The 16,896-nt window shown below is 43.5% G+C and overlaps 1 protein-coding gene and 1 long non-coding RNA gene across 2 annotated transcripts in view; one reads left to right on the plus strand and one right to left on the minus strand.

The window, feature by feature from the left end:
* The window catches only part of LOC141085555 (uncharacterized), a 40,209-nt gene extending 29,527 nt beyond the window's left edge, over window positions 1-10,682 (minus strand). Inside the window, exon 1 of the long non-coding RNA XR_012231329.1 lies at window positions 10,531-10,682. This is a non-coding gene — a long non-coding RNA (uncharacterized lncRNA). The remainder of the gene's footprint in view (window positions 1-10,530) is intronic.
* A 59-nt stretch (window positions 10,683-10,741) lies between these two features.
* The window catches only part of LOC141085554 (GTPase KRas-like), a 32,444-nt gene continuing 26,289 nt past the window's right edge, over window positions 10,742-16,896 (plus strand). The window contains exon 1 of the mRNA XM_073571002.1: window positions 10,742-10,905. The gene's annotated coding sequence lies outside the window, so the exon portion shown is untranslated. The remainder of the gene's footprint in view (window positions 10,906-16,896) is intronic.

Genomic DNA, 16,896 nt, shown 5'->3' on the forward strand with positions numbered 1-16,896 from the left:
CAGTACCATGTACAGCCATATTCTTATGTACAGCTACAGTACCATGTACTGCCATATTCTTATGTACAGCTACAGTACAATGTACAGCTATATTCTTATGTACAGCTACAGTACCATGTACAGCCACATTCCTATGTACAGCTACAGTACAATGTACAGCCACATTCCTATGTACAGATACAGTACCATGTACAGCCACATTCCTATGTACAGTTACAGTACAATGTACAGCTATATTCTTATGTACAGTTACAGTAAAATGTACAGCCACATTCCTATGTACAGCTACTGTGCAATGTACAGCCACATTCCTATGTACAGCTACTGTATAATGTACAGCCATAATCTTATGTACAGCTACAGTACCATGTACAGCCACATTCCTATGTACAGCTACTGTATAATGTACAGCTATATTCTTATGTACAGCTACAGTACAATGTACAGCCACATTCCTATGTACAGCTACAGTACAATGTACAGCTATATTCTTATGTACAGCTACAGTACAATGTACAGCTATATTCTTATGTACAGCTACAGTACAATGTACAGCTATATTCTTATGTACAGCTACAGTGCAATGTACAGCCACATTCCTATGTACAGCTACTGTACAATGTACAGCTATATTCTTATGTACAGCTACAGTACCATGTACAGCCACATTCCTATGTATAGCTACAGTACAATGTACCACCACATTTCTATGTATAACACTACAGTACAATGTACAGCCACATTCCTATGTACAGCTACAGTGTCATGCACAGCAACATTACTATGTACAGCCACATTTATATGTACAGCCACATTCATATGTACAGTGCACTGATCCCTACATTGTGCTGAAGGCTGGAATATTATATTTTCTCCAAGGTGGTGGTGTATGGGCGTTCAGAATACCGCTCATTTCTGCAATATATTAAGAGGATAAAACATTTGAAGGGAGTGCTTGTTTTAGGGATTTACCAGAGATGATGGGACTATTAAAAATTTTATTTATTTATTATGCTTTACTTATATAGCGCTATCATATTCCGCAGCGCTTTACACACATCATCATCACTGTCTCCAATGGGGCTAAATTGCCTATTAGTATGTCTTTGGAGTAAGTGGACAACCCAATTAAAAAGCCACTGATTCAATGAGTTCAGTTTTTGAGTTCACCAAAAAGATTTGTGGATTTATAGCAGGAGGAATCTTAGGTAACAGACTGTACTTTACAAATGCTATTAAAGGTCTTGCAGTTTGGATGACATATATCTCATAGTATGTTATTTTCTCTAGTGGTAAATCATAGATCTGGCATTAACAGGTCTTTTCTTATGGAAACTATGTTCTTTTTTGTTAAATATAGATGGTTCCTTAGAAAGAAAGATGGGGCATTCACTGATGTTATTTGTCATTTAGATGCAATTTTTGATAATCTTTTTACTCTGGTAGTAATTCACATTTTTCTTTTTCTCATCTATAATTTAAGGAAGATACACAGTTGAAGTTATTTCCTGAAATCTCTTTTCAATGTCAGAAGATATCATTTGAGTGGGTCCAGCAGCTCCTATCACCACCATTTCGATGAACATGTTGACTATAGTGCTCAAATACTTTCATTATAGTGATTTGTATGTAGGAATATGGTGTCAATGTTACCTCCTGCAGCATGTCCGACATGGCATTAAAGGAGGTGGCCGGGTTATTTATTGACATGACCACCTCCAAAGTTGTCTGCTCGTGAGCGCATGCGAGGATACTTAGTTTGGTGCACTGCATTTTTCCCCATCCTGTTGCATTCATTCTGGATGGTGTTCTTTATTTGATTAACTCACATAACAGCCACCATGGCTGTCATACGTGAGTACTTAATTTACTGGGCTGTATTTCTAAGACCTCTTGTAACCCTTGGATCAGATTTGATCCCATCCTTGCTTCTCTAAATAGCATTGGCTATATAATTTACCAAGTTGACCTCTTCCATGGCTACTTGTTCCTGAGTGCATGCAAGGATACTTTTTTTTTTTTAGAGCAGTGCAAGCTTGCACCAAAAATTATATATATTTAATATATAAACATTCTAGTATAGACTGTAGGTGGCGCTAGTAACTGTAGAAAAGAGAGAGGAACGCTTGCTGCAAATTAGGAACACACACCGCCAATGTGATCAATAAAACAGAAATATATAATTAAAATCTGCGCTTAATAATGAACCCCTTTAGCTTGTAGTGAAAAAAATACACAAATGAATTGGATTGCTCCAAGCTGGTAGTTATTACCTTAAGGCCTGTTTCACATTTCCGTTTTTTGACGTCAGTCAAAATCCGCCACTTTTAGAAAAAAACGGATCCGCCACTTTTTTGGCGGATCTGTTTTTTCCCCCATAGACTTACATTAGCAGCGGATTTTGACTGACGGTCATCCGTCTCTTGACGGATCCGTCAGAATTGTAGCGGCTCCCGGGCGGAGGAGACGGACTTTGAAACGTTTTTTCAGAGTGATGGTCCGCTATTTTGTATTGCGCATGCCCGGTAGACTTGCTCTGGCAGGGATCTTAACCCTGAATAGCGTTCCGGAAAGGCCTTGGAAAAAAAAAATCTCTCTCTCGTTTTTCCGGGTTGCGGTTGCTTTAAATTTCACCCTCTTCCCAGCTGCAGCGGATCTGTATACATAACGGATCCAGTGGCATCAGTTTGGCCCATGACGGAGGGGGATCCGTTTTTTAACCGCCTGGCAGATTTTGACTGACCGTTAAAAACGGAAATGTGAAACATTTCCTAAGGTGTAATCTGAGTGAGTGTCTGGACTACAGAGGACCAGTAAAGAGCGCTATGTGTCTTGATGTGAAGTCAAATTGAATGATATTTGCCAGATAAACGTGGGTTAATACCACGGCTCTTCAGGAGTGCTGTCCCGGCCGGTGACAGACACTCCATGCTCCCCTCTTCCAGCGGCGCCCCGGCGTGCAGTGTGCACGATGTGAAGCTGTGGCGTGAGATGAGCCAACAGGACCTTCGTGATGTCACCAGTCACGTGATAGATTACAGGGAGCACAGTGGACCAATTCCTCTCCAACTAGTTTTGGAAAAAACACGGTTTCCTTCATCAGGGATGCTCCAATGGAGGAATTGGTCACCTTAAATATTACCAATGGAACAAAAATTCATTTATAGAAAGGCAAGAAATTTCGGGAATCTGGAGGCACCAACAGTACCTAAAGCCAATCCAAGAAAAGTACCCCAATCTGGTCCCTTTGGTCAGAGACTCGGCTTTTACCCATGCCGCGATTGCAGGATTTGTAAAACATTAAAAACAGAAAAACAGTTTATCATATCCAACGGAAATGAAATATTTAAAATCCGGGATTTCATTACGTGTAATACAGCAGGGGTTATTTAATCATTGAGATGCCCCTGTGATAAACTATATATAGGACGCACAAAGCCTCCATTACGAGTAAGGGTGAATGAGCACCTTAGGTGTTAGGCGCCGGATTCCTGCAGCTGCACAGCGGGAATCCAGAGCCTTGCATCCAGCGGTTTCCCATTCTCCACCGACCACTCAGGAGTCTGCACAGCAATCTCGGCGTCCCAGATGCTCTGCTCAGACCAGCTCTGTAGGACTGGTTGTTGCTGTCACCTCTGGGTCAGCAATAGCAACGGAGGCTGTCCTGCAGCAAGCCACTCCAGAGGCTAAGTCCTCTCATCGCGCTACTGGGCATGCTCACGAGACGATCTCTCATTGGAGATCGGGAGTCACGTGCTCAGGTCCTTCTCCGGATTTGATTGGTCCATCTCAGAGATCTGGAAGGTCCCGGAAGCGCACGGCTATAAAAGGCCCGCATGGCCGCTCGGCCATGCGCTAGTATAGACTCTAATTGCTATCTGTGTGAATGATGAGGAATGCATGTGCCTGCGAATGACTCATTAAGATCCCCTCCCTCTGATATTATGTGTGTGGATAGGGACTTAGTCATAGAGTCAGCGCCAGTCAGTGGCGCGCTACAGGCCACAGTTCACATCTTACAGCACTAGCGTCTGACAGTGCGCCCCCTCTTGGGCATTGTCGTGTGGCAGCTGGGTCGGTCGCCGAGCTGCAGTCAGCAGCACTTGTTGGCGTCCGTGGTAACGACGCCGCACGCACGGTAGGTCTAGATGGACATTGACCCTGAGTCTTGGGCCTAGTCCTGTGACCGTATACCGTGTGTGCACACCGCTGAGACCTGTGAGGTCAACAGGCTCGGCATTTATGCTTATACCTTAGGTGTCTCTGTGAGATTAACAGAGCTTGCCAGCGCACATCGGGTGACGTATAACCCGCGTGTGCTATACCTCCATATAGCGCGTCTGCCATTATATAGCAGCAGTTTAACACCTCTGCACGGTGGACCCCAGGCGGCGAACACACTTTCTGTTATTTAATATTTAGTGCGTTCCGCCGTCCCTAACATTAGGAAGATAAATAAAAAATTCCTAGGACATCCCTTGTCTAAACACTATTGCAAATATCATGGGGGATCCCCTATGGGAACGACAATCACAGGTCTCCAAGTTGTGCGCAAAAGTTGGAGAAAAGGAGACTATATTAAGCAAGGAGAGTCAGTGGATTTTTAATATGGACAGTCTTGCACCTAAGGGGTTAAACTGTGAGGTTGAATTATTTGGATTCAATTAAGGGTTGTACCAGAAGATATTTAAGGTGACCAATTCCTCCACGTTTATCTGGCAAACATCATTCAATCTGACTTCACATCAAGACACACAGCGCTCTTTACTGGTCTTCTGGCGTCCAGACACTCACTCAGATTACACCTTAAGGTAATAACTACCTAACTTGGAGCAATCCAATTTATTTGTGTGTATTTTTTTTACTACAAGCTAAAGGGGTTCATTATTAAGCGAAAACTTTAATATATAAACATTGACTGGAGTTTTTCTTTAAGGGATTGTCCAGGACATTAACACTCATGGCCTATCCTTTGATATGTCATCAATGTCTGATCGGTGGGGGGGTGACAACTGGCACTTTTGCCAATCAGTTGTTCCCGGTGTTGTCCTGAACTACTCAGTTGCGGTTCTGCACAGCAGAGCTCCGCTGACGGAATGGTGGCTTTGGTCGGATTCCACCACCAATTGATTTGAAGAGGGAGTGGATTTTCAGTACCCTGCCACGACCAATATACAGTAAACATAGCTATGCAACTGAGCAGTTCCTGCCAACAGTGGGAACAGCTGATTGGCTGGAGTGTGTCATGGATGTGTCAGAGGCTGCAGACCGTTGCACTGCATTTATCTGCAGAAGGTCTCAGACTTAAGCTTGGTCCTTCTGACGCTAGGACCCAGTGGCAACCTCCCCCTGCTCTAATGTTCACAGCTGGATCTGGATATTTATATCTCCCAACTTTCTGTTGGGAGTGGTGGGTAATATTTTAATTTGCATTTCCCTGTTGAGGCTTGGAGTTGTAGCAGTCAGCTATGGTCCTCTTTGGAGTTTGGAGGACGTTAGGTGTCTCTGAGTCTTCTCAAACTAAGTGTTCCCTTATTTAGTCTGTCTATCCCAGTTGTCTTTAGTGGTAGTGGGGATTGACTAGCGCTTATCCAGTCCTTCCCAGTGCAGTGCTTATTACCAGGGTCAGGCAGGGATTAGGAATCCTGCTCGGCGATAGGGGTGGAACCTATATAGGGATGATAGGGCAGACAGGGTGACGTTAGATCTGTCTAGGCGTCTCCACTCCCCCCCTTCCTAGTGTTTGGTTCCTTTTCCTTTATCCCTTCATTGTGCACTTAGCCTTTCCTTCACGTTGCATGACAGAGTGCCGTATCCTTACCGATCAGACATTAATGACTTATACTAAGAGTAGGCCATCAACGCTAAAGTTACAGGCAACCTCCTTAATATAATATTGGGGTTTAGTTTTGCATATATCTCCCCAGCTTACTGTTTTATTACAGATTTGGGTCCTTTTCATCTAACCGTTTCATTGCTGATTATTTTTCTACTTTAGGCTTCTCATAAAGAACTAATTGAAATTTTTATTATGAAAAAGAAAGTCAAATAGTACTATTTTATGCCACAACAACTGCTCAGTTTGGCCACATACTCTACAATTCAAATGGAAAGACACACATTTTTCTGGATAGACAATTTGCAAATTAAATAGAAGACAGAATTTACAAACACATTTATTGGATATAATGTAAATAAGAATCTGAAAAAACTGATTTGTAAGCAGCTGTAGTTCAGAGCAATTTTATAAAGTCTCCAAGGTTATTTAGGGGCTTTAGTAAAGATCGATTTTGAACATAATTTTAAAACCATTCTGAAGAAGAACAGGCATCTCTATTCCAGTCGTTTACATCAAACTCCGAATATGTAGCTGCACTACAATTAAGCAATTCTCAGCCCTGAGAGCACTTATGTATTAAGAGTAGGCCATTCAGCACTAATTCAGTTAATTTGATACAACATTATATTTCTTTAGCCATTGAGAAGAGAAGAAAATGAAGAGCAGTTAGTAAAGAAAAGTGGAACAATATGAGAAAAGAACTTACGTTATTTGGAGAAAAAAAATGTATAAAAGAACTTCAAAACTCAACAACATAGGCAATTGAATGGATCTTTACATTAGAACCAGCGTATGTAAAATGCTCCAACACAAATATTTATGTTGGAGACGAATCAGGATAATTGATAACTTTTAGTCTTAATGATTGTCTCTCAGCTCTCTGTAACTGTTCTTTACTTATCTGAAGCTGAATTTTTCAAATACTGAACTTCTTGTGTTTCCATCTCCTACCTTCCTAACTAAACCTGATATTTCCATTACAGTGAATTACTGCTATAGCTTCTAGTTAGCAAACTCATTATTTTCGGGTTATATTTGTCTCTGATCTACCGTTTGCTCCTAATGTTGAATCACAAATAAAAGTAACCTGTAAATTGCCAAAACTTATTGTTAGTCTAATTCATTCTTATCTTCCTCATGGAAAGTCACTACTAATCTGCCTTGTCCCCACAAAACTCTCCTTCCTGATTGATCCTGAATGCAACAGCGAGGTTAATATTTCTGTCCAGCCACAACACTGATGTCTCCACTATGTTCCAGTCATTGCACTGGTTGCCCCTCTACTTCAGAATACAATGGTAAAATTATCACTGTTATCCACAAAAGCTGTACTGCCTACTGCTGTTAACCTCTTTAATGTTACTGTCAACATTTCACGGGCGCCAACTGGGGTGCACACCATCCCATGTTCCCTAAGAATAGGCTATCAATAAAGTACCAGAAAACCCCTTTAAGTATTGACTTGGCTATTTAGATTAGATTATTAGGCTATATTGTAGTATTCGTTAGTCTGGTAGCTGTTGAACAAGAAAAAAAACAATGATTTTCTTCTACTTATTACTTGAGATGAGCTAATCTTTCGAGGTTCGGTTCAGTTCCCCAAACGTACCCAAACACTATGAAATTCAATGGGAGGCCAAACCAAACGTATATACAACACCTTAAGGGGTGACAAAAAGCTGCCTAATCAGCTAAAATTAGGAACAGACAACATGAAAAGTGACATCAATTGACCCACAGTAAAACATTTTACAATCGTACAGATGCAGTCGGCAATGGGCCATACGTGAGGTATCAGGGTCTGCGCCAGCATTTACAGCTTTGAATTGAAGTCTCAATGAAGACCTGATGGTTAAGGGAACGGTGTAAGCCTTCTTTGCTGGGAGCCCTGACACCTCATGCAACAGTTTTTTTTCTCCCAGCCACACTCACATGGCACAAACTTTAGTTTCATAGGGTACTATTGGTTGAAAAATGTAAGGAAAGTAACACAGGTAGTTGAGTGAAAGTAAGTGGAGGCCTGCCTGTCTGGGAGACGTACTTACACAGGCAGCCCACGAGATGGAGATCCAACTTGAATTCTCCATATTCTAAAAATTATTGTCACATACCACTAAAGCGGCATCAATTTCTATAGAGTGGAAACAGTGTAATAAGACTCTGACACACCTTCCACTACAGGCAACCCACCAGATGGAGACCCAACTTCAAGTCTCCAGATTTCTGATACTTGTTTGAAACATCAGTAGCGACAGCAGGCATAGAAGCTACAACAAACAAAGGTGTCACAGATTGCAATACTGCAAGATCAATGAATGACACTAAAAACGACACCGTCGCCTTGTCTGTCCAGTCTGCAACTGGGGTGCAAAAGTCATTGGAGATCCATGGCTTGTTCATTTTGATGAAAGTTAGGTGGTCTACATTTTCAGGAGATAGCCAGATACATTTATCTGTCAGGACACTACCAGCAGCGGTGAAGACATGTTTTGAGAAAACGCTGGCTGCCAGGCATGACAAAACCTTCAAGGCGTGACAGGCGAGCTCAGGCCACCCTCCATTTATGAAGTCCAAGATGCAAAATGGTCCAACATCCCCACCTTGATAGCTTAAAGATTGAGCTCAAGATACTCCTGCACCATCCTCTCCAGTCGTTCACAGTGTGTCAGACTTGTACTCTGTTCTGCTGGTGCACAGGCTGCTAATGTTTTTGCAATGATGCCTTGACGTTCCCAGGGTTGGAAGTCTAGAATCGCAATGCAAACTGTGTGCCTCATGGCGGTCTTGGGGAAAACCACTCTTAAGATTGTCTACGAGCGTGTTTCAATACTCCATCATGCGCGTGTCCCTTTCCAGGGGGGAAGCAGCTTCCTAAATTTACTCTTGTACCATGAATCTAACAGAGTGGCAACCTAGTACTCAGCACTATTTCTGACCCTAATAATACAGCTATCATTGTAATGATAGTGCAACAAGAAGGCGCTCATGTGTGGGGCGCTCCATAGGATCCAAGTCCATAGTGTGTGGGGAGGTAACGCTCAAGGTTGCTTCCCCTGTCCCCTCCTGCCAACCACTGACAACAGAGAGGGGATTATCCTCTTCATCTCACCGTATTCTTATCTTTCCTCGCTCTCTTGCAAGCAGAGAACTCTTCCCCTTCCATAGCCAGCGCGGTGGGGAAAGGTGGTGTATGGCAGTGACATCATGCTCCGCCAGCAACAGGCACACAATCAGCTGCCACTATAGCTATTGTGGAGCAAGGAGCTGGTGGATCTCTGCCCCGCAGTACATTCCAGATGAATATGTGCCCGAGGATGCACAGTCAGCTGAAAACAGGACTGATGTTGTTAGACCCCTTGGTTCTACTGAGAGAGTTTTTTGCTCTGCTCTACTAAGTGTAGCAAAGTCCTGTATTTCACCGACTTCAAGTCCGGCTCATAGGCGCCGGTGCATTACGGGATTTTGCTACATTTAGTAGAGAAGAGCAAAAAACGCCAGGTTCACAGTGATCTGTGAATGATGTAGGATGTGCCATTCACGTAAATTAAGGCAGGAGGACGATTCCGCCAATAGGCAACGCCCATCGGACCGTGCTGACAAGCATTCGGCGCGGAAGACTTTGAAAAGGTATTTTTTGGGATATGCTTGGGGCTTATATACAGGCTGATGGACGGCAGTAATAGAGCAATTAAAGGTGGTGGCGTTAGTGTACATAGGGAAAACCTGGTGACAGGTACCCTTTAACTATTTAAATGCCACAATCCCAGTGAGGGATCTTTTCTGGCGACCGCAGGATGCCTACTGAAGGCATCCATCGCAGCCTTCTTGTTCCTCCCGTGAAACTGGGCCATAGGCCGAGCCGGGCAGAAAGTCATTTACAGTATATACTGCTGTATAATGAATAAGCCATCAGATTCATGTCCCTAAAGGTGACTAATAAAAATAAATAAAATTATAAAAAAAATTAAAAATATAGATTTTTTTAAAAAAATATAAAAAGTTCGAATCACCCCCTTTTCTCAGTTAAAAAAAATAAAATAAAAAATACTAAACTCCACTAAATTCCAAAATTAATTAACAATATAGTAAATAAAAAAACGAAGACTTATTTTTTTTTTCTATTAATATATTAATTCATTCATCGTATTTACTCCAAAATGGTACCTCTAAAAACTTATCCAGGCACTAAAAAAAAAGTATTAAAAAATTGGAATAAGTAAAAAGTTATGGGTCCCAGAAAACGGTGACAAACCATTTTTTTTAGAAATATATAGGCACAAAAATTGTAAAAAATAAATAAATGTTTGGCATTGCTGTAAATCGCACTGAGCGGGAGGATCAGGGTTACTCATTTTTACAGCACAATGTACAATTTAATATATATATATATTTAATGCGCAATTGATTTTTGTCACACTTTTGCAGCACTTTTTTTTAACGGTAAAATGGTAAAATGAATGGTTCAAAACTACAACTTGTCTCATAATTAAAGAAAAGTCATAAAAAATATTGACGGAAAAATAAAAAAAAATTAAAAAATTTACGGCTTCAGGAAGCGAGGCTGAAGTTGTCTTCAGGAAGGAGACCAAAGAAAAGGAATGTGCCAAAATGACAATGGCATCAGACGGGAAGGGGTTAATGCTCCAGTTCTTTTCCTGCACGGGCTGATAACAGCAGACAATAGCTCTCACCTCCCTCCAGTGACTGCATCCTCTCCCCTCACTAACTGACTGTCACTGCCTCGTAGGTGACTCTGCGCTGCAGACTCTCTCATAGGGGCTGGGCCAAGGGATGTCAATCAACAGAGAAGCCGCCGCTGATTGGTTGCCGCCACTAACAGGAAGTGGCCTCTAGCGTCAGCCTGTGATTGGGCGCGTCCATGCAGTCGGGGCTGTGGGCACTTCCGGATCCCTGGGTGTCAGCTCTGCGGGAGGAGAGGTATAATGATGGGAGAGGGTGTTCCAGAGACGCTCTGACCCCGGGGGGAGAAACGCTGGGAGTGCGGCGACTGAGCGGAGCATAAGCGGCAGCGGACGGACGGAGACCCCCGGGACTGCAGCAGTCCGGTAAGAGCCGCCTTCTCTGCGCTGGGATGACTCCCCCACTCTAGTCTCCATCGTCCTGACCCAGTCACCTGACCATCAGCTGTTCCCTGGATCATCTTCTGGGACGTACCATTGTGGGAGAGAGAGGGGGGGAGGACTGCAGTGCCTGCTGGGAATTAGCTGGGAGCTCCCCCTCCACCCACCTGGCTGCAGCTATAAACATAGAGTAATGTCAGGCGCCTCTGGTATTACATGGCCTTCAGGGAATTGCATTGTTAGCAGTTGTCCCATACATATGTGACAATCAGCGTTTAGTTTGGGGTAAAACGAGGACCCCCGACCTGTTATGTTCCACGGATTGTTCAGGTGAGACAATTGCTAGTAATGCAATCTAAAGAGGATGGGTGACATGAGCAGAGACTCTCAAGAAATGAATGGATAAAAGGGGCTGTCTACCACTTGACAAGCCCCAGGCAGCTGGATAAAGTATTAAAAAAAGCTGCTTCCAGGACCCCTGCAGTCGATATGATATTTAGGAAGCTTGGTGCACCCTGGGTGTTTCCGAAAGGCTCGGTGCACCTGTCTGCCCCTGGCTTTACTGTCACCGCCTCCCTCACTGTTGATGACCAGCAGCGGTTTGTTTGGAGCGACCACTGTTTGTAGGGAAATTTCAGGTAAGCGCCAATGAGGGAGGCGGAGCTTGTAAGCCAGTGGGCGGAACTATACGCTGAGTCCCTTGGCCACACCCAGGGTGCACTAAGAGCCTAATTAACATATTTGAATACGCCTCAGTTTCTGCAGGATGGAGGCAGCGATTTAGATCACTAAAGGTGCGGTTTTTCTATAGGCAATGTGCTTAGGCACATAGTGGGAGTATTACATGGTTATTAGTGATCTGCTCAAGTAAGGTGTTATCTGAGCATGTTTGGGTGGTAGCAGAGGGGCTTCGGCGTGCTCGAATAATGTGTTTGAGTACCCGCAGCTCCATGTCCCGCGGCTGTTCGACAAGCGCAACACATGCAGGGGTCGTCTAACAAACAGGTAATCCCTGCATGTGTTGCGCCTGTCAACCAGCTGCGAGATATGCAAGTGCAGGGACTTGGAACTTATTTTTCAAGCGTGCGGAAGACACTCGGTTAGCACTCAAGCATGCGCAGATAACATCTAATCCCAGCATGTTCGCTCATCATTAATTGTTATTTTACATGGTCATATCAAATCCTCCAGATCTCCCCTCCAGAGAGGGCAACACTACTAATAAAGGGTGCTTCTACTCTGCTGTTTAAATAAAATAGATCCTTACCTCTCACATCAATGCTGTTTCAGCAATATTGGTTCTGGTTCTCCCGATGCTCACTGAAACATGAATCCGCTCCGGTGTGGGATCCTGGTAAGGATATGGTCTTTTAATTTTTTATAATAATAATAATAATCTTTATTTTTATATAGCGCTAACATATTCCGCAGCGCTTTACAGTTTGCACACATTTTCATCACTGTCCCCGATGGGGGCTCACAATCTAAATTCCCTATCAGTATGTCTTTGAAGTGTGGGAGGAAACCGGAGTACCCGGAGGAAACCCACGCAAACACGGGTAGAACATACAAACTCCTTGCAGATGTTGTCCTTGGTGGGATTCGAACCCAGGACCCCAGCCACACTGAGCCACCGTGCCCATTTAAAAAAGGGTTGTTCAGGTACTAGACAACCCCTTTAACCAGCCCTTATGAGGGTTTATGAATCTATTAGGCATATGAATGGATTGCACATGGCACTCTATGGTGTCGTATATTTAGTGCCAAGAAGAGGATTGGATCCCGTAAGGAGTTTTGGAAGAGTATCTCTGTTTCATCCATTTTCTGGTGTATAGATGTGGCAACCCTTCCTCAACCCTCAATCTACTAAAATGCTTGTGCATGCCCTCATCATCTCCTGCCTCAACTACTGCAACCTTTCCAGTTCATCCTCAACTCTGCCGCCCGACTAATTCATCTCTCTCCTCGCTACTCCTCCGCTTCTCCCCTCTGCAAATCTCTTCACTGGCTCCTATTCCTTCAGCGTATCCAGATAAAAATTACTAATACTGACCTACAAGACCATCTATAACCTGTCTCCTCCATACATCTCTGAACTAATCTCCCGATACCTTCCCTCTCCGGTCCTCCCAAGACCTCCTTCTCTCCTCCACACTTATTCGCTCCTCATCCAGCCGCCTCCAAGACTTCTCCCGAATATCCCCCATTCTCTGGAATTCTTTGCCCCAACACGTCCGACTATCATCCACACTCGGATCCTTCAGACGGAACCTGAAAACCCATCTCTTCAGGAAAGCCTACAGCCTGCAATTACCCCCGCTGCCTCCTCACCACTACTGGAGCTACCGCCTCACCATCACTGGAGCTGCTGCAACCCCCCAACCTACTGTCTCCTCCCCACCATCCTGTAGCATGTAAGCCCGAAAGAGCAGGGTCCTCTCCCCTCTATATCAGTCTGTCATTGTTAGTTTGTTTACTGTAAGTGATATCTGTAATTTGTATGTAGCCCCTTCTCATGTACAGCACCATGGAACCAATGGTGCTTATAAATAAATAATAATAATAACATTGCTTTAGGTTATGTGCACACAGGGTTTTTTTTTTTTTTGGATGCCACCGAAAAATGTGAACATGATGCACAGCAGTGTAAAAACATTATTGTGCACTTGTTCATTTTTTTTTTTGGAGGGGGGGTAACCACTTCTGAGTTCAGAAACTGGTTAAGAGTAACATGTTAATTCTCTGCTTCCTAGTTATAGTTGAACCATAGCAAAACGAGAGGAAGTATATGAACCACCACCACAGAGTATAGTCCATAAAATCAATTTTATTATTCCATTAAAAATTAATACAACACTGCTGGACACCAATATGAACAGGAACACAGTGTTTATCCTGAACAATATAATATTGTGGACAGAAAAAGAGCCAAATAAATCAGCCTGTGCAAATATCATAAGCTAATGTGCTGAATTACTGATGCATGAATTGCACACAGGCTGCTAATGAAGAGGAGAAGAAGAAGTTTGTTACGAAGCGTGCGTTGGGGCAGCAGGACACTTGTGTTATCCTACACAGCCAGTAAGTTCATCTCTATGCCCTTATGTGTGCAATATCTTCCTCTTCATTAGTGGCCTGTGTGCAATTCATGCATCAGTAATTCAGCACTTTAGCTTATGATATTTGCACAGGTTGATTTATCTATAGGCACATTACCTTTTTCCTTTTATTCTATAGTATATTTGGATATTAATAGGGTGTACTTTTTCTGGTTTAATTTATTTTTGTGGCAACTTTGAAAACTTTTTTTATTTTTATAGATACCCTAAAGCCCCCGTCACACACAGTGATCTCGCTAGCGAGATCGCTGCTGAGTCACAAGTTTTGTGGCGCAACAGCGATCTCACCATCGAGATCACTGTGTGTGACAGCTATCAGCGACCGGACCCCCTGCCGGGTATCGCTGATCGTTCATGAAAGGTCAGGACTTTTTTTGGGTCGTTGGTCTCCCGCTGGCCTGCACGCATCGCTGCATGTGGCAGGCGGGAGAGCAATGACCAGCGATCAGCTAGCTAGTAACCAAGGTAAACGTCGGGTTTCTAAGAGGTGTGCGGTGCTTAGAAATCCGATCTGTACCTTGGTTACCAGCGTGCTGGTGCAGGGAGCTGGTAACCAAGGTACGCATCGGGTTTCTAAGTGCCGCGTGCCACTTAGAAACCCGATGTTTACCTTGTTTACCAGCTCCCTGCACCAGCGCGCTGGTAACTAACGTACACAACGACGCGCCCTCTCAGCGTCGCTGGTGTTGATCGCTGGTGAAGCTGCCTGTTTGACAGCTCACCAGCGATCATGTAGCGACACACGAGCGATCCTGACAAGTTCATATCGTTGTCGGGATCACTGGTGAGTCGCTATGTGTGACGGGGGCCTTAAGTGGGCTTTACACATAGCGATATCGCTAGCGCGTCACCGACTTTGTGACGCAGCAGCGATATCGCTTGCGATCTCGCTACATGTGATACCTCCGACCGACTCCCCCGTTGGCTATTGCTGATCACGCGAGATCGTCCACATTCATTTCTCGTCGTCGGCTTCCTGCTGGCGCCGATGAGCGAGCTATGCACGCGGGCTGAAGACGGCAGTCATCGCTTTGTCTGAAAGGTAAGTACGACCGCCGAGCATCGCTACATCGCTGGTGAGATCTGCCTGTGTGGCAGCTCACTAGCAACCATTTAGCGATGCACCAGCGATCCTGACCGGGTCGTATCGTGGTCAGGATCGCTGGTGCATCGCTAAATGTAAAGGGGCCTTTAGTCAGTTTATACTGCTATATGAGCACACTGTGTACTTTAAATCTATGCCCTGAATGAACTTTTTATAATTAGCACCTGATGTGTAATTAGCATTTAGCACTACAGCACTTTATTTGTCTATTGTTTACACAGTCTGGTCCATTTATTAGCATATTGCACTTATTTGGTTCTTTTTCTATCCACAATATTATATTGTTGAGGATAAACACTGTGTTCCTGTTCATATTGGTGTCCAGCAGTGTTGTATGAATTTTTAATTTTTGATGGAATAATAAAATTGATTTTATGGACTATACTCTGTGGTGGTGGTTCATATACTTCCTCTCATTATGCTGTGGTTCAGTTGTATTGAGTTTTTGTCCTTGGAAATATTATTTTGGGACTTTTTGTGTTTCAATTCCTAGTTATAGTGTAAACTTCAGGAATAAGCCCACCGGCAGCGCAACTGCCACAAAAACGATGGCAAAAATGCTGTTGAAGCCTCTGCAGGAAAAAGACTTCTGGTGGGTGTAAAACCTCGTCAGGTTCGCCGACGTCGCGTTATGCCATACTTTTCTGATCAGTGAGGGATTAATCCCAGTATCAAATATTGTAGCCCTTTATAGTCTTTCCTTGCACAACAGCGCCACAGCCACCCACTGCGCAGGGGAACTGAAGCAAAGCTCTGGTAAAGTTAGGGATACGCAGAGATACACGTGTGGCCAAAGATGACTTGCTTGTCACTTTCATTAAGGGGTTTGGCAACAAATTTGATATTGATTACCTATTTTTAAACGGATTTGTCATGATTGTTTATCACCAGTATTGGTTCAGTTGAGTTCATTGGAACAAGAGCTGAGCTACAGGCTCTTGGCAGCGGCCGCTGCAGGTGTTAATGGATCTGTCTTAGGGATAAGGATAATATCATACCAGTGGAAAAACCCTTTATGCACTCTGCTCTAATGTCTATAAATGTACAGTACAGAGATGGTACAAACAGCAGGTGTCGGTTTATTACAGCTGACGCTTTGCCGCCACAGTCAAGATTGCAGATTACTTCTCAGAAGTTTAACAACCCCTTGGACGCCTTGGTCAGTGGCCGCTGTGACATCTAAGAGGTTAGCTAGAAGGCAGGGCTTCCATCTGTCATCACTTCAGTTACTGTTGATTTCCACAACAATGAAGATTTCTAGGTATGCCTTCTGCGTTTGCCTGTTAGTTTTATGGTGACAAGCACAACGTCCTGCATACAGTAGTATATTGGTGTACATTTCCCTAGCAGGCCATAAAAAGATTAAAAAAATGTCAAATAAAAAAGTCAAATGAAATTACTTTCCCTTGCAACATGCTTTAAGTTGAAATATAAAGTATGCATAGTTATCGCTGCAACTGTAGTAATCCGTGCCATAAAATGATTTATCGCTGTCATCTGGTTATACTTCTAGAATGTCATTTTGGCCCCCTTCTCTCTAAAACAAATAAAAGTAAAAACTGACTTGTCTTGCAAAAAAAAAAAATCTGTAAAGCTCCAACCACAGAAAAATAGAAAAACATAAATTGCTCCAATCACTACTTAACCGCTTAAAAGCTGCTGTCAATCACTTATTTAAATGGCATGTTAGGTGGCTTCCATCAGCAGGAGGGCCGATGGATTGTCTTGACAGCTTGGAGCCCATAGCTTCCT

The sequence above is a fragment of the Dendrobates tinctorius genome, unplaced genomic scaffold (assembly GCF_039654945.1).
Source record: "Dendrobates tinctorius isolate UK_male_01 unplaced genomic scaffold, ASM3965494v1 ptg000028l, whole genome shotgun sequence".
NCBI classification, from domain to species: domain Eukaryota; kingdom Metazoa; phylum Chordata; class Amphibia; order Anura; family Dendrobatidae; genus Dendrobates; species Dendrobates tinctorius.